Source organism: Mobula birostris, chromosome 5 (assembly GCF_030028105.1).
Source record: "Mobula birostris isolate sMobBir1 chromosome 5, sMobBir1.hap1, whole genome shotgun sequence".
NCBI lineage: Eukaryota > Metazoa > Chordata > Chondrichthyes > Myliobatiformes > Myliobatidae > Mobula > Mobula birostris.
The window spans coordinates 85,286,763-85,311,476 of NC_092374.1; the positions used below are offsets into that span (position 1 = coordinate 85,286,763).

The following is a 24,714-nucleotide window of genomic DNA, read 5'->3' on the forward strand; positions in this document are numbered from 1 at the left end:
AGGAAACTGGAGCACCCGGAGAAAACCCACGCGGTCACGGGGAGAACGTACAAACTCCTTACAGGCAGCGGTGGGAATTGAACCTGGGTTGCTGGTACTGTCAAGCCCTTCTGATTTAAAACTTCACCAATGTTTGGGGGGAGGGTTAAGGGAATATTAGCAATCTTAAATCATCAGCCGCCACCACCCATGGTCACCAGGGTTAAGCAAGAAATTGAACTTTAAAAATCAATCAATTATCAATTCCGTGAAGCAATTAATTCGCAGCACAAAGTACAACCAAGACACAAATAAATTTTGAGTACATTACAACACTTTCTAACAGACCTTCCCAACTCAGGAGAGCAGGAATCCGCCAGCACCAAACCACCAGAAGACATCAGTGTAACAAGATAACGTCAGCATCTCACACACCCGGGACGGTACACAAACGAAATAACACACAGGTTAAAAAGATTTTTTAAAAATCAGATATCAAACTTTAACATGCAGTCGGAATGTGAAAGGAGAGGCGGTAGAAATCAGAAAAACAAGAAGAGTATTTAGGCCGTATTTCTGTGAAATGAGTAAAAAAAACCGCGATTAAGTTCGGCTGCAGGCAAAACAGTGAGATTACATCCTGCAATTTTAAAATTGTGGTTCTTTTGTCTGTAAAAGAAAGTATAGAAGCGTTTTTAAGACAAGGTGTCTTGATAGCTGTGGCCTGCATTGGGACCTGCCTTGCGATATTAGGTCCTGACAAAATGTCTGGATGAGTGTTGGTGGGGGTGAGGGCTGTTTACATCCACCAGGCAAACCCCGCACCTCAGCCCCCGGAGGGAGGAGGGAGCTGGCTGGACGAGGGAGGGGGACTCAGCTTTACGGCTGGAAGAGCAGTGAGAGGGAGAAAAACATTGCACCAACATACAGATGAGGAAATGTCTGGTCTAAGGCTTCGTTGGCACCGACCTGATTCATCTGCAAGGCGGACCGGAGTCGCTCCCCTAACTCCCCCGGATTTCGCAGTAGAGGCTCGATCCTGTCTCAGAGGCTTTTTGCTTTCCTTCCTCGCGCTGGAGAATTCTTCTGTTTTGAAACAAAAAATATGTAGATCTATGTCTCCGTATAAATAGCTTGAAGTCTTGTGTTCTTGCAAGGAGCAAAGGACTGTATCCGGCGCCGAGGGTCGGATTTCCGCTAAATTCCAGCTCTGGAAAGCCGGGATCGCTGTAAAGCTACAGAGCCCTTAAAGGGACAGGCTCGCCGTAGCGAGCAGCCAGACTTTTAAAGAGATAGGCTCAGAACAGAGCTGCAGGCACAGGATCAGTCAGATTCCTTAAAGGGGCAGGGACAAGGCAGGGCAGTCACGATTGGCCAATCAGGTACTTGCATTAACGAGCAGGTACACAGGTGGACCTAATAAAGTGGCTACGGGGTGTATAAAAGGACCACAACCTTGCCATTGGGTGGTTGGGTTGGCTGGTGTGGAGTTTGGAGCCTAGTAGTTTAGAAAGGGTTAGCTTGTAGCCTATGGCTGCAAAAAAAAAAAGAGTGGGGGGTGGGAGAGGAAAAGACTGGAATATTCCAGAAGTAAGGGTAGCTAAAAAAGGGGTGCATCAAGTGAAAGACCTGAAGTAATGAGGGACAACAAATTGAGAAAAATGGGTGAATTGGAGGAATTTACAGTTCTGTATAAAATTAAAGGTCAGAAGGAAGGAGAAGGAGGATTTACAACCCTCAATTAGTTGAAAGTGGCAGCAGCATTAAAGAACCAAATAGGTAAAGGATTCCAGGCCAAAATTTTGTCTAGTGGATTGCTAAAAATTGGTTGCAAAGATATTGACCAATATAACAGTGCTAAACTGGTGGGAAAATTGGTTGTGAAAGTGGAGTGTATTACTCTGAAAGAAAAGAAGGGAGTTAAGGGGGTAGTGTATGGTATTTGGTCTGGCATAACTGAAAAGGAAATTTTGGACAATATTAAAGGTGGTTGAGTGATTGAAGCCAAATGATTAAAATTGAGGGAAGGTGGTAATTGGGATTCCCCTGTTCTTCTGGTTTTTGCAGGTGATGTTCTTCCAACTAGAGTCCATCTTGGGTGCATGTCTTATCAAGTTAGAGAATACGTTAGGCCTCCCTTATGCTGTTATAATTGCCAGAGGTTTGGACATGTTGCTGGTTCATGTTGAGGTAAAAGAAGATGCATGAAATGTGGAGAGGATCATAATATCAAAGCTGTAAGGCAGTGGTACCTAAATGCAGTAACTGTGGAGGGGACCATATAGTGGCGTTCAGAGGATGTGAGTATTTTAGTAAGGCAAAGCAGATTCAGGATGTTAGTATCCAACAAAAAATATCATCTGCTGAGGCAGTAAAGAAAGTTGATAGAGAGCAAAGGATAAGTAAAGAAAAGATTGGAATGATGGGGAGTCAGTTCATTCCGAGTTCTCCAATTATGGTTCCTTCAGGCATGTTGTTGATGACTAAAGAGTCTTTTTTGGCATTTGTTGTTGATGTACTGGTCAGGGCTAAAACTACAGCCAAGAGGTCAGATATGATAAAAGTAGTTGTCGGAGCTGCAGAGATTTCTTGATTAAAAAACAGATTTCGCCAGAAAAATTATGAGTCTATGACAGACAAACAATCACTGAGTACTTCCTAGTTGTTGGGATCAGAGAGTATGAAGGAGCTTTATGTGGATGAAGAGGCCAATAATTAGTATTTTGATGCTTTTAATATTACAATGGAATGCAAGAAGTTTATCTGCAAATGGTCAAGAATTAAAAAGATTTGTTGGAACTTTAAGACAGGCCTGATTTGATCTGTATACAGGAGACATGGTTAAAGCCTCATTTAGATTTCATGATCCCTGGATATGATAGTTTAAGAGCTGACAGAACAGGTAAATCTGGTGGAGGGTGTGCAACTTTCATAAAAACAGGACTCCAGTTTAGAAGACTTGATATTAAATCTAACCTTGAAATTGTGGTTGTGGAGGTTTAGAGCTCTTGTGGTCAAATAACTTTGATTAACTTTTATAATCCAGGTAATATGATATCAGATTTGGATGAAATTATGAATAAGGTAAGATCCCCAGTAATCTGGGTTGGAGATTTCAATGCCCATAATCCTATATGGGGCAGTGAAAGTAAAGATAGTAATGGAGCGGTAATAGAGGAGTTTCTTGATAAATACAACATGGTACTGCTAAATGACGGAAGGCCTACAAGATTTAATATTGTAAAGAATTCGTGTAGTCACTTATCTATCACTTCCTCAAACTTAGCTAGGGTTGGGGAATGGGATGTTATGGCCAGATACACACTAGGAAGTGATCACTATCCTATATTATGTCGATTTGGTAGAAATTTGATAGTAGAAGTTGAGGAGAGGTTTGCAAGGTATAATTTTTCTTTGGCCCATTGGGATGAGTACCAGGAGAAAGCTGTGGGTATAATAGAAGAGATCAATAGCGAGGGCTCCATAGACGATTGGAATGAATCCCTCTGTTCTATAATTCATAAAGTTGCTCAGTTGACTATTCCACTACAGAATGTACTTAAGGCTCGAGCATTAGTTCCGTGGTGGAACAAAAATTGTGATATAGCAGTAAGAAACAGAAATAGAGCTTACAGGAAATTAAGGAAGTACCCAGTGTTAGATAATGTTATGGAGTATAAAAAGAAAAGAGCAGTAGCAAGGAGAGTAATTAAAAATGCAAAGAGGGATAGTTAGAGAAGATTTTGTGGAACCCTGGGCCCTGAGACACTTATAAAGGAGCTATGGACGATCATTCACAGAAGTCAGGGATATATAGGAAACCATCTATCCCAGCTTTGCTGGAAGGAGATATTGAAGCTGTAACCAATAAGGAAAAGGCTGATATGTTTGTAGAGGTGTTCCAAGCGTTACACAGTTCTGGAGAGTTAGGTGATTTGAGAAAGGAAATTATGTTAAAGGAAAGTTGGAAATTGGACAGGAGTTTGGATGATAATAGCTCCATAAATTTGTTTTTCTCCCTTCAGGAATTGCAGGAAGCTGTCCAATCGGGTTCAAACACTTCTCCTGGTAGGGATGGACTGTGTTATGAGTTGCTTAAGCATTTAGATGACTCTGTATTAATAGAAATTCTAGCATTGTTTAATTCAGTGTGGAAAGATGGAAAACTACCAGTAGAATGGAAGCATGCAGTGGTAGTTCCCGTTTTAAAGCCAGGTAAGGACGCATCTAGTCCTAGTTCATATTGGCCTACAGCTTTAACGTCAGTGCTTTGTAAAACTATGGAACGAATGGTCACCAACAGACTTGTTTATTTTTTTGGAAAATAAAGGACATTTTGCTGCCTATCAAAATGGTTTTAGAACTGGAAGATCAACAATGGAATCTGTTGCCCTTTTAGATCATGATATTAAAAAAGCATTTCAAAATAGAGAATTAATGGTAAGTGTATTTCTAGATATTGAAAGAGCATATGACTCACTATGGAAGGATGGCTTATTAATTAAACTCTATGATGCAGGAATTAGAGGTAGAATGTTTAATTGGATCTAAGATTTCCTTAAGGAAAGGACAATTCAAGTAAGAATAGGTGGAACAAGCTCCAAGTCAGTTAGAATAGGTAATGGTACCCCTCAAGGAAGTGACATTAGTCCAGTCCTTTTTAATGTCATGATAAATGATATCTTTGATCAGGTAGGGACAGGATTTGGCAAATCATTGTTTGCAGACGATGTTGCAATCTGGAAAAGAGGAAGAAACATCAAGTATATATTAAGGCAGGTACAAAAGGCTTTAAGGTCAGTTGAAAACTGGGCTAATAAATGGGGTTTCAGGATTTCTGCTTCTAAGTCCAAATATATGATCTTTGGCTTTAGAAGAAAGATTCCTGATTGTGAATTGTGTCTATGATTCTCCACTAGAAAGAGTCAAGGTATTCAAGTTTTTAGGTGTCTGGTTTGATGAAAGACCTACTTGGAGGGTTCATATAGATAAAACAATTGGAAAGTGTGAGAAAGTTTTAAATATTATGAGAAGTATTGCTGGATGTGACTGGGGAGCAGGGCGGGAAACTATGTACTTAATATATCTAGCTATGATTAGATCAGTTATAGATTATGGTTGTATTGTTTATGGTTCTGCTGCTACGGCAGTGCTTGAAAAATTAGACACTGTGTAGTCCAAAGCACTTAGACTCTGTCGTGGAGCTTTCAGAACAGCATCAGTCCCGGCATTATGTGTGGAGATGGGAGAAGTGTCTCTGCATTTAAGATGAAATCAGTTGGGCCTGCTGTATTGGGCAAAACTAAATGGATTCAATCACACCTGTCCATCAAAGTGTCTTTTGCAGGGGAAGTTGGAGCACCAAAGTAAAATTAAAAGATACCCATTTTTAGATTTGGTTAATAACTGGGCTGTGAAATTGAAACTGACTGAGGAAGACATAGTTGACCAAATTTGCTTGCCACCTGTCCCTTTTTGGCTCTTTCCAGAACCAGAAGTAAACCCATTCCTCCTTTTTCAGCTTAAAGGAAGCAGTGCAATTTCATCAGCGTTGATCACAAATAAATATTTAAATAATAAATGGGGATCTTATCTGAAGATTTTTACTGATGGCTCAGTGGACCCAGAAAGCAGTAGGGCAGGATGTGTGTCTCAACTTGGAGTTAAGATTGGTCACCGGGTTTCAGATAGTGTTTCTGTCTTTGCAACAGAATTATTAGCAATCCTTTGGGCCTTATGGTGGATTGAAGACTCTCGACCACATAGGGTTATCATCTGTTCAGATTCTGGTGCTGCCTTAGAGCCTATAAAAGGGAGTAAATCAAAAGCTCGTCCTGACATAGTTACTGAGATTTAGTGTTGTTTAGAGTAGGGAAGATGGGATGTGCAGTTAGATTTTCATGGATACCTGGGTATGCTGGGGTGGAAGGAAATGTAATTGTGGATGGTATTGCAAAGTCTTCCTTACAGAGCAGGCAAGTAGAAATTAGAGTTCCCCCAGGCAGAGCAGAATTGAGAAGTAGGATTAAAAAAAGTATAGTGAAAAAGTGGCAGGAGGATTGGAAAAGTGAATTAAGGGGCAGGCATTATTCTTCTAGTCACCCACTAGTTTAAAAAGGTCTCAGACTGTTACCTTTTAAGTCGTAGAGATATGGTGAAATTTACAAGACTTAGGTTGGGGCATTGTGGGCTAAACTATTATTTAAAGATAATAGGAAAACATCCTACTGGATTATGTGACTGTGGTAGTCCAGAGACAGTCCAGCATGTTTTGCTGAGCTGTAATCGATACAAAATTGAAAGAAGCATGTTGTTCAAGAGGCTATCTGGATTAAATTTATTTTGGTTTTCTATTTAATCTTTGTTTGGCCATCAAGATAATCAACATCTGATTGATACGTGAGACTACGTTGTATTTGAGAATTTGAGTTCCTTGAAGTTCTTTAATTAATTATACATCCTGCGGAGGGCTGTAATACGCCTAGATGCGTCTAAACAGCCAGAAATAGAAGAAGCAGCAGCATTGGCTTTGGAGGCTTGTGCGCCTCTGACCTATGTTGGCTGGAGTCGGGGTTTTGGCTGTTGGTAGGGTCACTCATGCCATACATGTCAAAGGGTAGAGGTCAGACTAAGAGTGGTCCACTGGTCCTCCAGGTTTGGGGGTTCAGCTCAGGTGTAAAACAAAATTGTTATGGAAACAACAATGAAGAATCCATCTACATCTGAGTGCGATGGTATTCCTGAGCCTCCACCTGGGATTTGCATGACTGACAATAGTGAAAACTGAGGGGAAGCTACTGACATGATGAAGGAAGTCCTGAATGCTGTTAAAGATGGAGGACCTTCATTGTGCCCTAATCACCAGCTGCATAATGGGCAGTAACTCACTGTATAATGAAGCACAAAGATGTCCAGAGTATTTCAGAGCTTGACCAGCTTAACTGTGCAACAATTCGTATATTTTCTCGAGTGTGGCGAAGAAGCTAGTATGAAACCACAAACCACCAACAATGCCTTTGGGATCTTCACAGCTGAAAATTGCTGAATTTGTTGTCATTTTCAAAGGTTTGTTTTAATTTCAGAGAATGTATACAACCTGACATTCGTACTCTTCACAGACGTCCATGAAACAAGAAACCCCCTAGAACGAATGATATTAACATCAAAGCCCCCCTCCCTTTGCACAAGCAGCAAAAGCAATGATTCCCACCCCCCAGAAACATCAAAGTCCCCCCTCCCTTTGCACAAGCAGCAAAAGCAATGATTCCCACCCCCCCAGAAACATCAAAGTCCCCCCTCCCTTTGCACAAGCAGCAAAAGCAATGATTCCCACCCCCCCAGAAACATCAAAGCCCCCCCTCCTTTTGCACAAGCAGCAGCAAAAGTAATGACCTCAACCCACCCCCCCCCCCAACTCCCTCACCACACAAGCAACAACAGAAGCCCCAAGGAGCCCTTGACCCAGAGTCCATCAAAACTACAGTCCACAAACCAGCAATTCGGTATCTCAAGCAACACACATCAAAGTTGCCGGTGAACACAGCAGGCCAGGCAGCATCTCTAGGAAGAGGTACAGTTGAAGTTTCGGGCTGAGACCCTTCATCAGGACTAACTGAAAGAAAAGCTAGTAAGAGATTTGAGAGGGGGAGGGGGAGATCCAAAATGATAGGAGAAGACAGGAGGGGGAGGGATGGAGCCAAGAGCTGGACAGGTGATTGGCAAAAGGGATATGAGAGGATCATGGGATAGGAGGCCCAGGGAGGAGGAAAAGGGGGAGGGGGAGGGGGGGAACCTAGAGGATGGGCAAGGGGTATAGTCAGAGGGACAGAGGGAGAAAAAGGAGAGAGAGAAAGAATGTGTGTATATAAATAAATAATGGATGGGATATGAGGGGGAGGTGGGGCATTAGCGGAAGTTACAGAAGTCAATGTTCGTGCCATCAGGTTGGAGGCTACGCAGATGGAATATAAGGTGTTGTTCCTCCAACCTGAGTGTGGCCTCATCTTTACAGTAGAGGAGGCTGTGGATAGACATGTCAGAATGGGAATGGGACGTGGAATTAAAATGTGTGGCCACTGAGAGATCCTGCTTTTGGTATCTCAGACAGCTGCTCATTCACTCTGGGGAGTGTTGGGAGGAGAGAAATTGCTCCAGCAACAACGAGAGCGGAGACCAATTTCCAATGTTACAATCATGTTGCTTCTCCAAGTACCACTTCCACAACCACCGCACCCCCAGAACAGACAGGCTCTCACTCTCCATTGAGAGGGGGGGAGGATCACTTGTGTACAGGGACCTTCCTCCAGCAGGGTTGATAATCATTACTACTGTAAAATCTGGGAAATTACTAATTATTCACTCTCAAAGTACATATATGTCACTATATACAACGTTAAGATTCACTTTCTTGTGGGCATACTCAATAAATCCATTATAGAATAATAACCGTAACAGAATCAATGACAGACCGCACCAACTGGGGTCTTAGCCAGTGTGCAAAAGACAATAAACTGCAAATACAAAAATAAAGAAATAATAATAAATAAGCAATAAATATCATGAGCTGAAGAGTCCTTGAAAGTGAAGCCATTGGTTGTGGGAACATTTCAATAATTGGGCAAATGTAGTTCAGAGAAATTATCCCCACTGGTTCAAGAGCCTGAAGGTTGAAGGGTAGTAACTGTTCATGAACCTGGTGGTGTGAGTCCTGAGGCTGCTGTACCATCTTCCTGATGGCAGCAGTGAGAAGAGAGTGTATCAGAATGTTGGAGGAACTCAACTGATCGGGTAGTGTCTGTGGAGGAAAAGGAACAGTCAATGTTTCAGGTTGAGAGCCTTCACCTGGACCAGATTCCAAAATAGGCAGTCTCTCCAGGTTCCAGCATTGCCAGCCCCTTGTCCACTTCCCTCTTTGGATGCTGCCCAACTTGCTGAGATCCATCATTATTTTTCTTGTTGCTCCACTCACCATCACACTCCTCTTCGCATCTGCCCACCTCACCTTCCTTATCTGATTCCATGTTCCTGTCCTATCAGATTCCGCCATGCACAGCTCTTTGTCACTGCCACCTCTCAACTCTCAGCCCCTGTCACTATTCCCACCCTCCCTTCCCCAATCTGCCCATCACCCCTCCTCACCTGGATCAACCCATCACCTCCCAGCCTCTGTCACTATTCCCACTCACCCCTCCTCCATCCACCCATCACTCCCCCTCACCTGAATCCACCCATCACCTCCCAGCCTCTGTCACTATTCCCACTCTCCCTTCCTCCATCTGTCCATCACCCCTCCTCACCCAGATCCACCCATCACCTCCCAGCCTCTGTCACTATTCCCACTCTCCCTTCCTCCATCTGTCCATCACCCCTCCTCACCTGGATCCACCCATCACCTCCCAGTTCTTGCTCCAACTCTTCCCTTCAGCTCTTTATCCTGGCCATCTCCCCTCTGTTCTCACAAGAATTCAGAAGAATGGGGAGGGTGATCTCATTGAAAACAATTGTATGTTGAAAGGCCTCAACAGAGTGGATGTGGTGAGGGAGTCTAAGACCAGAGCACCCAGCCTCTGAAAAAGGGGACATCCATTTAAAACAGAGATAAGAAGAATCTCTGTGTCCACTGTGGAATTCGTAGCCACAGGCGGCTGTGGAGGCCAGGTCATTGGGTATATTTAAGGAAGAATTTGATAGATTCTTGATAAGTCAGGGCATGAAGGGAGGAGATTAGGGCTGAGAGGGAAATAGATCTGCCATGGAGCAGACTTGAGGGGACAGATATCTTATTCTGCTCCTATATTTTATGGTCTTATTCTTTTAATCCAGATGAAGGTGCTCTAAAAACCTCAGAGCCCAATGCACAGGCCCGAAGAACTCATTACAGATAGGCATGAGGTACAGGAAACTGAAGGCCCACTGCATTGTGAAGCTACCATAACTAGACAGAAGGTTCTTGGGAAACTGAAAGATCAGAAGGCAGATAAGTTGCCTGGACCAGATGGTGTACACCCCAGGGTTCTAAAAGTGGTGGCTGAAGAGATCGTGGAGGCATTAGTAATGATCTTCCAAAAATCATGAGATTCAGGAATGGTTCTGGAAGCCTGGAAAATTGCAAATGTCTCTCCATTCTTTAAGAAAGGAGAGAGGCAGAAGAAAGGAAACTCTAGGCCAGTTAATCTGACCTCAGTGGTTGGGAAGATGTTGAAGTCAATTATTAAGGATGAGGTCTCACATGATAAAATAGGCCATTATCATCATGGTTTCCTCAAGGGAAAATCTTGCCTGACAAATCTCTTGGAATTCTTTGAAGAAATAACAAGCAGGATAGACAAAGGAGAATTGGTGGATGTTGTGTACTTGGATTTTCAGAAGCTACTCATGAAAACTGCTTAACAAGCTATGAGCCCATGGTATTACGGGAAAGATTCTAGCATGGATAAAGCAAGTGGCTGATTGGTAGAAGGCAAAGAGTGGGAATAAAGAGAGTCTTTTCTAGTTGGCTGCTGGTGACTAGTGGTGTTCCACAGGGGTCTGTGTTGGGACTGATTCTTTCTACATTATACGTCAATCATTTGAATGATGGAATTGATGGGTTTGTTGCAAAGTTTGCAGACGATATGAAGACAGGTAGAAAGGTAGGTAGTTTTGAGGAAGTAGAGAGGCTACAGAAGGACTTAGATTAGGATAATGGGCAAAGAAATGGCGGATGGAATACAGTGTTGGGAAGTATATGGTCATGCACTTTGGAAGAAGAAATTAAGGGATTGACAATTTTCTAAATGGAGAGAAAATACAAAAAGCTGAGGTGCAAAGGGACTTGGGAGTCCTTGTGCAGGATTACCTAAAGGTTAATTTGCAGGTTGAGTCTGTAGTGAGGAAGGCAAATGCAATGTTAGCATTCATTTCAAGAGGACTTGAAATGTATGTTAAAGATTTGCACTATGGGATTAATGGATTTGTGGCTAAATTTGCCAATGATACAAAGATAGGTGGAGGAGCGGGTAGTGTTGAGGAAACAGAGAGCCTGCAGAGAGGCTTGGATAGTTTTGGAGATTGGGCAAAGAGGTAGCAAATGAAATACAATGTTGGATAGTGTATTGTCATGCACTTTGGTGGAAGAAATAAACAGGCAAACTATTATTTAGATGTGGAGAGAATTCAAAAGGCAGAGATGCAAAGGGACTTGGGGGTCCTTGTGCAGGATACCCTAAAGGTTAACCTCCAGGTTGAGTTGGTGGTGAAGAAGGGGGGTGAATGCAATGTTGGCATTCATTTCTCGAGGTACAGAATATAAGAGCAGGGATGTGATGTTGAAGCTCTATAAGGCACTCGTGAGACCACACAGAGTATTCTGTGCAGTTTTGGGCTCCTTATTTTAGAAAGGATATACTGACATTGGAGATGGGGGGTTCAGAGAAGATTCAGGAGAATGATTCCAGGAATGAAAGGATTACCATATGAGGAACATCTGGCAGCTCTTGGGCTGTATTCCCTGGAGATCAGGAGAATGAGGAGGGATCTCATAGAAACATTCTGAATGTTAAAAGGCCTGAACAGATTAGATATGGCAAAGTTATTTCCCATGGTAGGGGAGTCCAGGTCAAGAGGGCACGACTTCAGGATTGAAGGACGTCCATTTAGAACAGAGATGTGGAGAAATTACTTTAGTCAGAGGGTGGTAAATCTGTGGAATTTGTTGCCATGAGTGGCTGTGGAGACCAAGTCATTGGGTGTATTTAAGGCAGAGATAGACAGGTTCTTGATTGGCCAGGGCATCAAAGTGTATGGGGAGTGGGCACTTCTGGAAGAATTGGATCAGCCCATGATTGAATGGCAGAGCAGTCTCGATGAGCCAAGTGGACTAATACTGCTCCTATATCTTATGGTCTTATGGTGTTCGAGGACAGGTACTTTCAGGGAGCATTGATAGGAAGAGAAACGTCAAAGGATCTTTGATCCTAACTCTTGTTTGGTGTTTTCATTCAGACTTTGGGGATATAGTCATCCTGGCAACTTTTCAAAAATTTTGAGCACTGCAATGTAGTTTAGAGGGAGGGCAACAGTTTTGAAGATGTGCCCCTCTGCTTAAAGCCAAGACTGGGAGCCTTTGTTTTAGCCTCTTACAATGGAAGTAAAAGATTACACTGAAGAGTTCCTGCTCTGACCAAACAACACATGGCACCAATATTACATTTCACTCTGGGAGTCTTGCTGTGCATGAATACGAGTCCCCTTGTTTTCACATCCTGTAGCACGATGGAGTGGCTCTGAAGTACTTTCAGATGTCCTAGAGGGGTGAATGAAGCAATTAGGATGAAAAACCTGTGCTACTCTTTCCAATTTTCACCACTGACTTCACAGAGAGTGAAATCAGACTCAGAACAATGCCAGGAAGTAGAAATTTAATTCAGAATGTAGATATAACTTTACTTACCAGTTATGACTTGCGGAGGGCATTTTCATGAGCCAAGGCCTTGGACAGACCCCACTTGGAATACTGTGTGTTCATTTCTAGCCACTTCACTACAGGATGTGGATACTATAGAGAGAGTGCAGAGATTTACAAGGATGTTGTCTGGATTGGAGAGCATGCCTTACGAGAATAGGTGGAGTGAACTCGGCCTTTGCTCCTTGGAGCAATGGAGGATGAGAAGTGACCTGACAGAGATGTATAAGATGATAAGGGGCATTAATCATGTGGATAGCCAGAGGCTTTTTCCCAGGGCTGAAATGGCTAACACAAGGGAGCAAAGTTTTAAGGTGCTTGGAAGTAGGTACAGAGGGGATATCAGAGGTAAGTTTTTCACACAGAGTGTGATGGGTGCATGGAATGTACTGCCGGTGATAGTGGTGGAGGTGGGTACAATAAGGTCTTTTAAGAGACTCTCAGATGGGTACACGGAGCTTAGAAAAATAGCAGTATAACTATGCCATAGGGAAATTCTAGGCAGTTTCTAGAGTAGAAATGGTCGTCACAACATTGTGGGCCAAAGGGCCTGTAATGTGCTGTAGATTTCTATGTTCTACGTTCTAAACAATTCTGAGTGAGGTTGGAGGCGACATCAGATGCATGTCAATGCAGGCAGGGTTTGCAGGACATTGCTTCCTACAAAGCAAAACCCAATAGCATGAATGGCAGCGATGATTCATTCCCAGACAAGCCCAATGCCTTTTATGCTTTCTTTGAAAGGGAGAATAAAGCCACAGCTACATGAATCCTTGCAGCATCTGATGGCCTGTGATCTCTGTCTCGTAGGCTGACGTCAGGTTATCTTTTAAATTGGTGAACCCTCGCAAGGCGGCAGACCCCAATGGAGTACCTGGTAAGGTTCTGAAAACCTGTGCCAACCTGTGGTATGGGCATTCAAAGATATTCTCAATCTCTCATTGCTACGATCAGAAATTCCCACTTGCTTCAAAAGGGCAGCAATTATACCAGTACCCAAGAAGAGCAGTGTGAGTTGCCTTAATGACTATCGTCCAGCAGCACTCTATGGTAATGAAGTGCTTTGAGAAGTTGGTTATGACTTGAATCAACTCCTGCCTCAGCAAGGACCTGGAACCACTGCAATTTACCTATCGCCACAATAGGTCTACAGCAGACATGATTTCATTGGCTCTCCACACGGCCTTGGATCATCTAGACAATACTAATACCTATGTCAGGATGCTGTTTATTGACTATAGCTCAGCGTTTAACACCATCATTTCTACAGTTCTGATCGAAAAGCTACAGAGCCTAGGTCTCTGTACCTCCCTCTCCAACTGAATCCTCGACTTCCTAATTGGAAGACCACAATCTGTGTGGATTGGTAACAACATCTCCACCTCACTGATAATTAACAGTGGCACACCACAGGGATGTGTGCTTAGCCCACTGCTCTACTCTCTCTACAGCCATGACTGTTTGGCTAAGCATAACTCAATTGCATTTATAAATTTACTGATGATACAACCATTGTTGGCAGAATTTCAGATGGTGACGAAAGAGTGTACAGGAGCGAGATATACCAGTTAGTGGAGTGGTGTTGCAGTAACAACCTTGCACTGAAAGTCAGTAAAACCAAAGAGCTGATTGTGGACTTCAGGAAGGGTAAGAAGAGGGACACAATCCTCGTAGAGGGATCAAAAATAGAGAGAGTGAGCAGTTTCAGGTTACTGGGTGTCAATATCTCTGAGGATTTAACCTGGATGCAACATATTGATGCAGCTATAAAAAAGGGAAGACATAGACTATATTTTATCAGGAGTTTGAGGAGATTTGGTTTGTCAACTAAAACACTTGAAAACTACAAATGTACCATGGAGAGAATTCTGACTGGCTGCATCACCATCTGGTATGGAGGAGCTACTGCACACGATTCAAGTAACTTGCAGAAACTTAGTCAGCCCCATCATGGCACCGGCCTCTGTAGTATCCAAGACATCTTCAAGGAGCTGTGCCTTAGGAGGGCAGTGCCCATCATTAAGGACCCCCACCACTAAGGTTATGCCCTTTTCTCATTGTTACCATCAGGAAGGAGGTACAGAAGCCTAAAGGCACACACTCAACAATTCAAGAATAGCTTCTTCTCTGCCATTTGATTTCGAAAAGGACACTGAACCCCTGAACCTCACTACTTTTTCTCCATATTTATTTATCATGTATTTCACCGTACTGCTGCCATAAAGTTAACAAATTTCACCATGGACACTGGTGATAATAAAGCTGTATAGTTCAAAGCAAGGATGACCTGCAATTCCTTTATAAGTCACTGGTTATGCCTCAACTCCAAAGTACGTGGCAGTATCCTGGTTACATCGTGGTCTGGTACTGCAATTTGAATATGCAACAACATGAGAAGCTGTAGAAAGTAGTGGAATCAGCCCAGTACATCACAGGCACTTGCCTCCCCACTATCAGTAGTAACTACTGGAGGGACTACAGAACAGAACATCTATCATTCATGATCCCCACTATCCAGGCTATGCCATCTACTTGCAGCCACCAAAGGGCAGGAAGCACCGAAACCCTAAGTTCGACACTACCAGATTCAGGAATAACTACTTCCCTTCAACTATTCGATTCTTGAACCAAGCTGCAAAACCCTAACCACTAGTTCAGTTCAGCAATACTACACTAATCACTAGATCAGTATAACAATATTACTCTATTAGGGCATATTCTGGAGTTATGGTATATATAATACTAATTGCATCTGTAGAAATTTGTGAGTGTTTTTAGATGATATACCAAATCTCTTCAAACTCCTAATGAAATAAAGCAGCTGTCATGCCTTCTTTGTAGCTGTATCGATATATTGAGTCCAAATTAGGTCCTCAGAGATGTTGAAATTGCTCACCTAGAGACTTGAAATTGTTCACCCCTTCCACTTCTGATCCCTCTATGAGGACTGTTGTGTGTTCCCTTGTCTTACCCTTTTTGTAGTCCACAATCAGTTCTTTGATCTTACTGTTGCTGAGTGCAAGGTTGTTGCTGTGACACCACTCAACCAGCTGATATATGTGGGACAAAAAAACAACAACCAGCTGGAGGAAATCAACAGGTCGAACATTATCTGTGGCGGGAAATGGACAGTTGACATTTCAGGTTATCCATTCCAGATGAAGGTTTTCAACCCAAAACATTGACTGTCCATCTTGGATTTGGAGGGTTTGGGTCTAGAAATGCCACAACTTGGGTCAGATTAGATCAAGCATGAATCCAGACTGGATGTCAACATTAAATCCCAGCCAAACTCAAGAGGACGCACCACTACAGTGTGTTCAGCACATATAATAGAAGACAATCTTCTACCTATTTGATTTCAAGATGTCTAACCACAAAAATGGATAGTTTTAATGGAGTTGTAGAGTCCTAGTTTTAATAGGTGGCGGGATGGAGATACATCTCTACCAAATGAGGTGTAAGGCACTTTCTCCCCGCCTCTGCTAGCCTGCAAGTCACCCTTGGGCAAGGTGTAGCAATCCAGGTCATGTGAAGCCATGAGACCAGGTGGTGGATGGTCGTACGAGCAGCTGGTGCATATCTCAATCCTGGATATGCGGCCACTGACGCCAAGTAGACAATCTCTGAAGAGTATTGATAATGGCTGGGGTCACCCGTCTTGTAAAGACACCGCCCACAAGGCAATGGCAAACTACTTCTGTAGAAAAATTTGCCAAGAACAATCATGGTCATGAGACCACAATTGTTCGTGTCACACGACCCAGCACATAATGATGATGATGATCTAGATACAAGGCTACAGACCAGATAAGGTCAATGGGACTAGGTATAGATAAATACAAGGACAGGAGGCTCAGGGAACTTTTCCTGTGCTGTACAACTCTAACTCCAAAGCATGGATGTGCTGCTAGGGTGGAAGAGGACACTTCCTCTGGCTGGAGAACTCAGGCTGAAGTCTCAGTGTAAGCAGGTAATTACATGGTTCTCACTCAACGTCAGAAAAACCAAAGAGCTTATTGACTTCAGGAGGAGGAAACTGGAGGTCCATGAGCCAGTTCTCATCAGGGAATCATAGGTGGAGAAAGTCAGTAATTTTAGATTCCTTGGTGTTATCAGTCCCAAGGATCTATCTTGGGCCCAGCACATAAGTGCTATTATAAAGAAGGCAAGGCAGTGCCTCTATTTTCTTATAAGTTTGTGAAGATTCGACAAACTTCTATAGATGTGTAGGGAAAGACCATGATTGCCCATGTCATATAACACAGCACATTAATGATGATGAGAGTTATACCGTACAGCCCAAATCCTCCATGTCAACTAGTTTGTCTATCGAAGCTATCTATTTTACCCATCTCTCTCTAAAATTTTTCCTATACATGTACTTGTCCAAATGTTTTTTAAACAGTCCTCCAGCCACTTTTTGTCCCAGATTCCAGCATCTGCATCTCCTGTCTCTGCTTATGTTTATTGCTGTGCCTGCTCAGTCTGACCATCACTGTGAATGTAGCAGTCAGTCATGTAATTCACAAACGATGATGTCACACCTCCTGTACCTGATAAAGCAGCCACTGAGTTTATGTTCATGATCTTCTGCTGCTGTAGCCCATCCACTTCGAAGTTCGACTTGTTTTGCATTCAGAGTTGCTCTTCTGCACACTATTGTTGTAACACGTGGTTATTTGAGTTATTTTCACCTTCTTGTCAGCTTGAATCAGTCTTGCCATTGTCCTCTGACCTCTCTCATTAACAAGGCACTTTCACCCACAGAAAAGATGCTCACTAGGTGTTTTTGGTTTATCACACCATTCTATGTAAACTCTAGAGACTGTTGTGCATGAAAATCCCAACAGATCAGCAACTTCTGAGATACTCAAGCCACCCCATCTAGCACCAACAATCATTTTATGGTCAAAGTCACTTAGGTCACATTTCTTCCTGATTCTGATGTTTGGTCTGAACAACTGAATCTCTAGACCATATCTGAATGCTTTAATGCACGGAGTTGCTGCAACATGATTGGCTGATTAGATATTTACATTAGTGAGTAGGTGTAGGAGGCCACTGAGTGTATTGTATGTCTCAATCAGTTCCCATGGCAACCCTCTATGTGGAAAGATTTGCCCTAAAGGTCCCTTTTAAATCTTTTTGCTCTTCTTAAATCTATCTTCCCTAGATCTAGACTTCAACTGTAACCACCCACCTTACCAATGCCACTCATGATTTTATAAACTTTTATTTCAATTTAAAAAATGTCCCAGCCTATTCAGCCTTTCCTTGTTCTTGTATAACATACTTAATGCACTCACCAAGAAAAGATATATAAGAAGTGAAATGGAGCTAACTTTTCAGATTAGTTATATAGTCACCCTGATACATTAACTTAGTTTCTCTCTCCACATATGCTGCCTGACCCACTGAGTGTTTTCAGTATTTTAATTTTTTTTTTAAATTTCAGATTTTCAACATCAGATTTTTTTGTTTTCACATATTCTCTAACCATGCTGGTTTGACATTCTCATTAACATAATTTATTATTTGTTAGTCACTACACAATCAAAAGGAAAAGTAGCCAGTTTTCATAATAGTGGGAAACCACTGAGTAAAAATGTAAAATTTAAACCTTTTAGCATCAACCCTACATGCACTCTACCAGCTTTTCAGAGCCGCCCACCACTCTCCCACCTTCACTATCGGTTATGTGGCCTTTTTATAATATACACCATCACTTCTCTCCAACCAAAAAATAGGCAGGCAACACGGCTCAGGCCACTACTATCAACTACTAAGAATAACCAATAGGAAAGGCTGGTGGAGTTTTGTGGAAGCTTGTTGTAGGTTGCAATGAAATATTGACAGGATGCAGAGCCGGGCTAAGAAATGGGAGATAATGTTTAACCTGGAAAAGTGTGAAGTGATTCATTTTAGGTCAAACTTGAAGGAAGAATACAGGAATCTTGGAGGTCTTTATCCATAGATCCCTCAAAGTTGCCAGTTAAGTTCATAAGGTCGCTAAGAAGGCATATAGTGAGTTGGCTTTCATTAGTAGAGGGATTGAGTTCAAGTGCCTCAAGGTAGTATTGCAGCTCTATAAAACCCAGGTTAAACCATAAGAAATAGGAGCTGGAGTAGGCCATTTGACCCATTGAGTCTGCTCCGCCATTCAATTAAGATCATAGCTGATCTGGCCATGGACTCATCTCCACTTATCTGCCTATTCCTTATAACCTTTAATTCCCCTACTATGCAAACATTGGAATATTGTGTTCGGTTCTGGTGGCTCATTATAAGAAGAAGAAGGAGGAGGAGCTTAGGAGAGACAATGGCGCCTAACAGCGATTCCTTTGCTTGCATCTTCCGAGACAGCTCTATTTCTATCTTTGATACCTCTAATTTTTCCTTTCAGGGTTCTTTTGAAAACCCTAACCTGGAGTTACACACTGACCGGTTCTTTGCGGGAATGGGACCCGCTCTCGGGGTTTCACGACTGGCCGTTATTCAATATGCCAAGGATGCAGCTTAGGAGATTAGTTCGCCTTCGGAGTTCCAGGATCTCGTGGCTCTGGAGACGGGCAGACTGAAGGTCAGTGCCTCTGCAGGAATTCGGTGTGTCATGGGAGATGGAAGAGCGAAAGCAGTGAGTTAGCTGCTGGCTGTGTGCCCAGAGACCCGAGTTCTTTTGGGCACAGAGCTCAGAAAAAGTGACGCCATCATCGTAAATCGAGTTGTTTGTTATGTTTCCCCTCTCATTGTGAAACGGTGACACTTCTTTTTCCCTTATTGGTGGGGGGGGGGGAGAGAGAGAGAGAGCCTGTGTATGTCGAATACTGGGTCTTTGGGGTGCTGCAAGTCTGTCTTTGCTGATGCTTTGCTGCGCGCTTGAGTGCTCGGTGGTAGGTGCCGATGCTTTTGTTTTGCTGATGGGGGAGGTGGGGTTGTTGCTTTGCTGTCGCTTATGCGTGGGGGGGGCTGGAGGGGGGCTTTGGAGTTCTAACGTTTAACCATCATTCATTCTTTGGGGGCACTCCTCTGTTTTCGTGGATGGTTGCAAAGAAAAAGTATTTGAGTGTGTATATTGCATACATTTCTCTGACATTAAACGTACCTTTGAGTGGGTAAGCTTTAGAGGGTGCCAAGGAGATTTACCAGGATGCTACCTGGATTGGACAGCCTGTCTTAAGAGGGTAAGTTAAGCAAGCTGGGGTTTTTCTGTTTGGTGAAAAGAAGGATGAGGGGTGACTTGAAAGAGGTGTACAAGATAATTAGAGGCATAGAGAGAATGGGCATAATTTTAAGGCATTAGAGGAAAGTACAGCGAGTATGTTAGAGGTAGGTTCTTTACACAGAGAGTGCTGGGTGTGGGGAACACCCTGCCAGGGTGATAGAGGCAGACATATTAGGGGCCTTTAAGAAACTTTTAGACAGACATGTACATGATAGAAAAATGGAGGATTATGTTGGAGGAAAGCATTAAATTGATGTCAGAATAGGTTAAATGGTCGGCACAATATCTTGGGCTGAAGGGGCTGTACTATGCTCTAATGTTCTATGTTCTTTGAATTCAAATTCACTCAGTTTTGATCACAATTTTATTCCCATTTTACTAGGCAGTACAGGAGAATGTCAGGAGCTGAGCCAGGTCAAAATTGAAGAGTGCAACTTAATCCCGTTTAGGTTTTCACAAAACTAACTGATGAAGCGCCTACAAAAAGAAGGCTGAGTTTTAGTTAACATTGAAACGTCACCATAAGTGGCACAACTTAAACTAAACAGCAGGAGAAGTCTTTACTGTAAGCATTCTGGACTGGAATGAGTATGATAGCTTCCATTTCACACAGCATCCAATTTTTATACTCTCGGAAACACAGTGGATTCCAGAATACTGTGAATGATTCATTCAGAAATACACAACTTCCAATACCATGTTTTTGAAATTCAATGTTCCTTTAATGGAAGTAAACTTTTTAAATTCATCAACTGGAATTCAAATGCAATTTTTAATCTCCAACTGACGTAGCAACATACATTTAAAATCTCCAGTAAGTACAAAAAGACCTGAATTAAGGACCTACTTCAAATCTGAATTTGGCTTCAGGTAACACACCTGACATTTTATGAATGGAATCTTCTTTTTCTGTTGTAATGAACTAAATGTGGATTCCAATACAGTTCAAGGAGTGAAAGTTTACAAACGTTTCAAAGTACCAAATGCATGAAGAAAAGGTTGACTCTAAAGAAGACCACACCACATAACACTGTACTGGTAATGGTTTTGTATTGTGTCCTCACCACTCAAAAAAAAACAACTATTCTGGAGAATAATAACTGTTAAAATTATTAACCTGTTTACAACTAAAGGTTACAAATAAAATGTCTGTTTCCCTTCAGTGCAGTCTGACACTACCATAATGTAGGAAAGTGCTAGAAACCCTGGAGTCTGGGGAGAGAGGAACAGAGTTAGCGTTTCAGGTTTTAGAAAATATTTTGCTTTCTCTTTTTCTGTTAAACATTAACTTTCTTTCTCCTTCCATAGATGCTGCCTGACTTGCCGGGTGTTTCCAGAACTGTTTCTGTAGATTACCTAAAGTTGGACTTCATTTAAAAAATTATCATCGAGATATTGAACAATTTCAGAATTGTTAAGCAACGGTGAAGAGGCAAGATTAATTTCTCTAGACAAGTAGTTTAAGTGAACCTTGACAGTGGGCCATGTAAGTTAGGCAGAGAAAAGATGTTTCCATTTGTGGGTGAGATCAAAACAAAATGCATATAATGTAGTAGTTAAGTCCAATTAAAGATTTAAGAGAAAATTCTTTCTCAGGAAAGTGGTGAGAATGTGGAAATTGCTGAGACATGAGATAGTTGCAGCAAATTGGGATACATTTAAGTGAAAAATCAGTAAATAAAAGGAGAGCAAACAGATGCATTGACGGAGATACAAGCTGCATATGCTGGAATAAACAATAAAACTACTGGAGGAACTCACCAAGTCAGACAGCATCTGTGGAGGAAATGTAAAGTATCAACACAAAATGTTGACAATCCAGTTTCCTGTTCAGATGCTGCCTGACCCTCCTGAGATCCCCCAGCAGTTTGTTTTTTGATGTATTGATCGAGATTGGCTGTCGAACTGGAGCTTGTTAGAATGTCAACTGTGGGTGGGATCTATTGGTGTTATATTTCTGTACGGTTTTCACCATCAACAGAATTCAGAAGACCCACATGTTCAGATCACTAATCATTATTTAAAAAACACCTTATTTTCCAGAGGCCTGAATTTACAGGTGACTTCTTTCAAGAATGTGCCGTTGGTAAAATGTTGAGAAGGAAGCACCATCCCAGCAGTTTCTAACGGAGCATATAGTTGGATATTAACAGAAAATCCTTCAGAAACAGCGATATAACTGGATATTCATTAATGTAACATTATTCCACAGATGGTGAGGGTGTGGCAGAGAATGGGAAGGAGATGGCAGTTGAAGATCATGTCAGGGTCTGGTGGAGGATTTGATTTGTTCACCAAGAATCAGGAAAGGAGGTGGGGGTGAAGATCAGGACAGTGTCATTCATCACGAGGTCAAGACCATCCGGTAATGTGATGCAGTTGATTTTTAGATTGGCCAGACCTGTCATGAAGCCCTGAAGAATGTTAAAATAAAAAAAGATGCAGCCACTCAGTAGAGTCTGAAAGTCTGCTATCATTACAATGGAATACAGTTGCTATAGTGACATTAAAATACACCGCCGTCTGGCAGCATCAACTGACAGACATTCAAGCTAATTGGGTGAGTTCTTGGCAGTGAAGCTGGCTATTGCTCTGGTGGATGAAGAGACTGACAAAAGATTGTCAGGCACTCAAGGCAACAACAGTCACTGTGGGTAGGATGCACAGGCCCACTAAACACACCCAGTAAAAGGGAAGGTTTGCCTTTTTAAAGTGGCCCTTTCAACTATGTTCATATTCCTAATGATAAACATGTAAAATTGCTACCCTGCCAGCACCTGAGCCAGCATTTTGGGTTGAAAGTCCTTCACCTTTAATCTGCAAACAATTCAGAATAACCACCAGATGGATGTTAGCCTGTGAAGGGGTATCTCAATCCATTAACGGCCCTGTTTTTAAGCACAATGAAAGATTCAACAATGTTAAAGTATTCTTTAGCCTCTTTTGAACGTGAGTTCAGCTTGTCCATTAACCTTGACAGTTCCCTCCTGCCCTACACTCGAAAAAGATGACACAGCAGAGGCAAATTTTAAAGAAAATCTTTCTTAGCTATACCTATATAATTTAAATTATTATTTTTAATTTTTTTGTCTCCTGTTTTGTTCCTTTAAGAACATGGATTCCAGTCTAACATTCCAAAGCCCTCTGCTAATTCTACAAGGGGTTGCGCTTTGTGAATGTGCCTAGGTAGTTGCCCATCCCTATTCTTCACCTATACAATGAATAGTTATTAATGGGATGAGCATAACAAAGTACAGATGCCAGAATTCCGGAATAAAATCAGAAAATGTTGGGAACACTCGGCAGGTCAGGCAGCATCTGTGGAAAGATGAATAGAGCTTTAATATTTCAGGTTTCAGGCTCTCTCTCTTTCCCAGTTTTGACTTGAAACGTTTCTCTTTCCACAGATGCTGCCTGCCCAAATGACTATTTGCAGAATACTTTATCGGAGGGAATTGTTTAAATTCAAGGAGGGATTAAATAATGAAGGGGAAACTGTTTCTAATGGATGTAAGTTTGAAAATCTGTGGGATACAGATTTAAGGTGAAACAGCCAGATACAGGAAGGATACACTGGAATATGGAGCAGAAACAAACTGCTGGAGGAAGTCAGCCTGTCGAGCAGCACTGTACAGAGGGAGGGAATTGTCAATGTTTCTGGTCAAGTTCCTGCATCAGGACTGGTACAGGGTTTCCACCTGAAACTTTGACAATTCCTTCCCCACTTCCCCCCTCCCAACACCACCCCACAGATGCTTGCTTCACTCACTTTTTATTGTGACAAGAAGAAAACCTATATGCAACACATAGTTGAGATCTGGAATGTGCTATCTTCCTGTGGAAAATGTGGATTAAACACCAGCTTTCAAAGGGGAACTGGATAAATACTTCACAAAGAGTAAAAAGCAGGGGTCAGGAAGATGAGAATTGGAACTAACTGACTATTCTTCAGGACTGGCACTGACCTGGTTGACCTAATTGCCTGCTCCTGAGTAAATACCATGCTATCATTCATTGAGAAGACCTTCACCATAAAGCTGAGATTTTCAATCAACAATGATATCCCAGCCAGACGCTGATTTGAGGGACCGTACACTGAAGATGTAGAAACACTTAAAAGATGAATTAGAAATCACATTTACTACTATCATGTTTTGTCTGGTTTACACCACATCTCACTGTGCACACAACATGTTAAATGCATACATTGAGAACAACAGGAACTAATGACATAGATTTACCATTTTGAACTTTTCCAGAGGGTCTGAATAAAATGGCAGGCATCTAAATAAAACGCTAAACATCTAATTTAACTCATAAAAGTGAATAGAAAGCTGGACCACACCACTGCCAAGAGAATAACAAGATGCAGCAAATGTAGCTATTCACATAAATGATAAAACTATTTTACTGGGAAACCAGTAGGTAACATTAGAGAGAAGAGAGGGAAGCCAGAGACTTGCATTATTACAAAAGAAGAACATTCTTCCTTTTGGAAATGATGTAACACAATAATACTGGCTGATTCACACTTCATATATTTATCTTATTATATAACTCAGAAGAAGCATTTAAAGAGTAGCCAATCTGATCAAACCATCACATGAAGTCAACATTATCACTATAATATCACCAGACTCTGGTTCTAATGAGCCAGAACCTACAATACTCTCCTCTAGGAGGACCACAACCTTGTCGTATTGTTTGGAGGCTTGCATGCCTCAATGACCCTGCACCTCTGGAGAACAGTTTAAATGCATTTGCCATCCTACGATTCACAACCAGAACAGCTGCTCATTCTATTATGAACTTTAGCAATAATCCAAGCCTGCAGCATTCTTGCCATAAATCTCTGGACCACAATCTGAAAATGGTAGCCCTACAATAAACATAACCCAGATGCGAAGTATTCCTACAATAAAACTCTGGATAACTATCTGAACATACAATAGTCCTATAATAAACCTATGGATTACAATCCAAATAAATTTATGGCTCACAATCTGAACATGTGATAATCCAGCAACAAATCACTAGATGACTGTCTGAATATGTGGCAGCCCTATAA

The 24,714-nt window shown here is 42.0% G+C and overlaps 1 protein-coding gene and 1 long non-coding RNA gene across 3 annotated transcripts in view; one reads left to right on the plus strand and one right to left on the minus strand.

Annotated features, from left to right (window-relative positions):
* LOC140197824 (phosphatidylinositol 4,5-bisphosphate 3-kinase catalytic subunit alpha isoform) overlaps positions 1–1,158 on the minus strand; it is a 133,050-nt gene extending 131,892 nt beyond the window's left edge. Inside the window, exon 1 of the mRNA XM_072258298.1 lies at positions 949–1,158. The gene's annotated coding sequence lies outside the window, so the exon portion shown is untranslated. The remainder of the gene's footprint in view (positions 1–948) is intronic.
* On the plus strand, positions 337–22,092 carry LOC140197825 (uncharacterized). Of its 2 annotated transcripts, none has more exons than XR_011886031.1 (3): positions 337–446; positions 18,828–19,004; positions 21,859–22,092. It is a non-coding gene; the product is annotated as an uncharacterized lncRNA (long non-coding RNA). The 2 variants fall into 2 exon arrangements; XR_011886032.1 differs by lacking the exon at positions 21,859–22,092 and adding an exon at positions 20,955–21,446.
* The last annotated feature ends 2,622 nt before the right edge of the window (positions 22,093–24,714 follow it).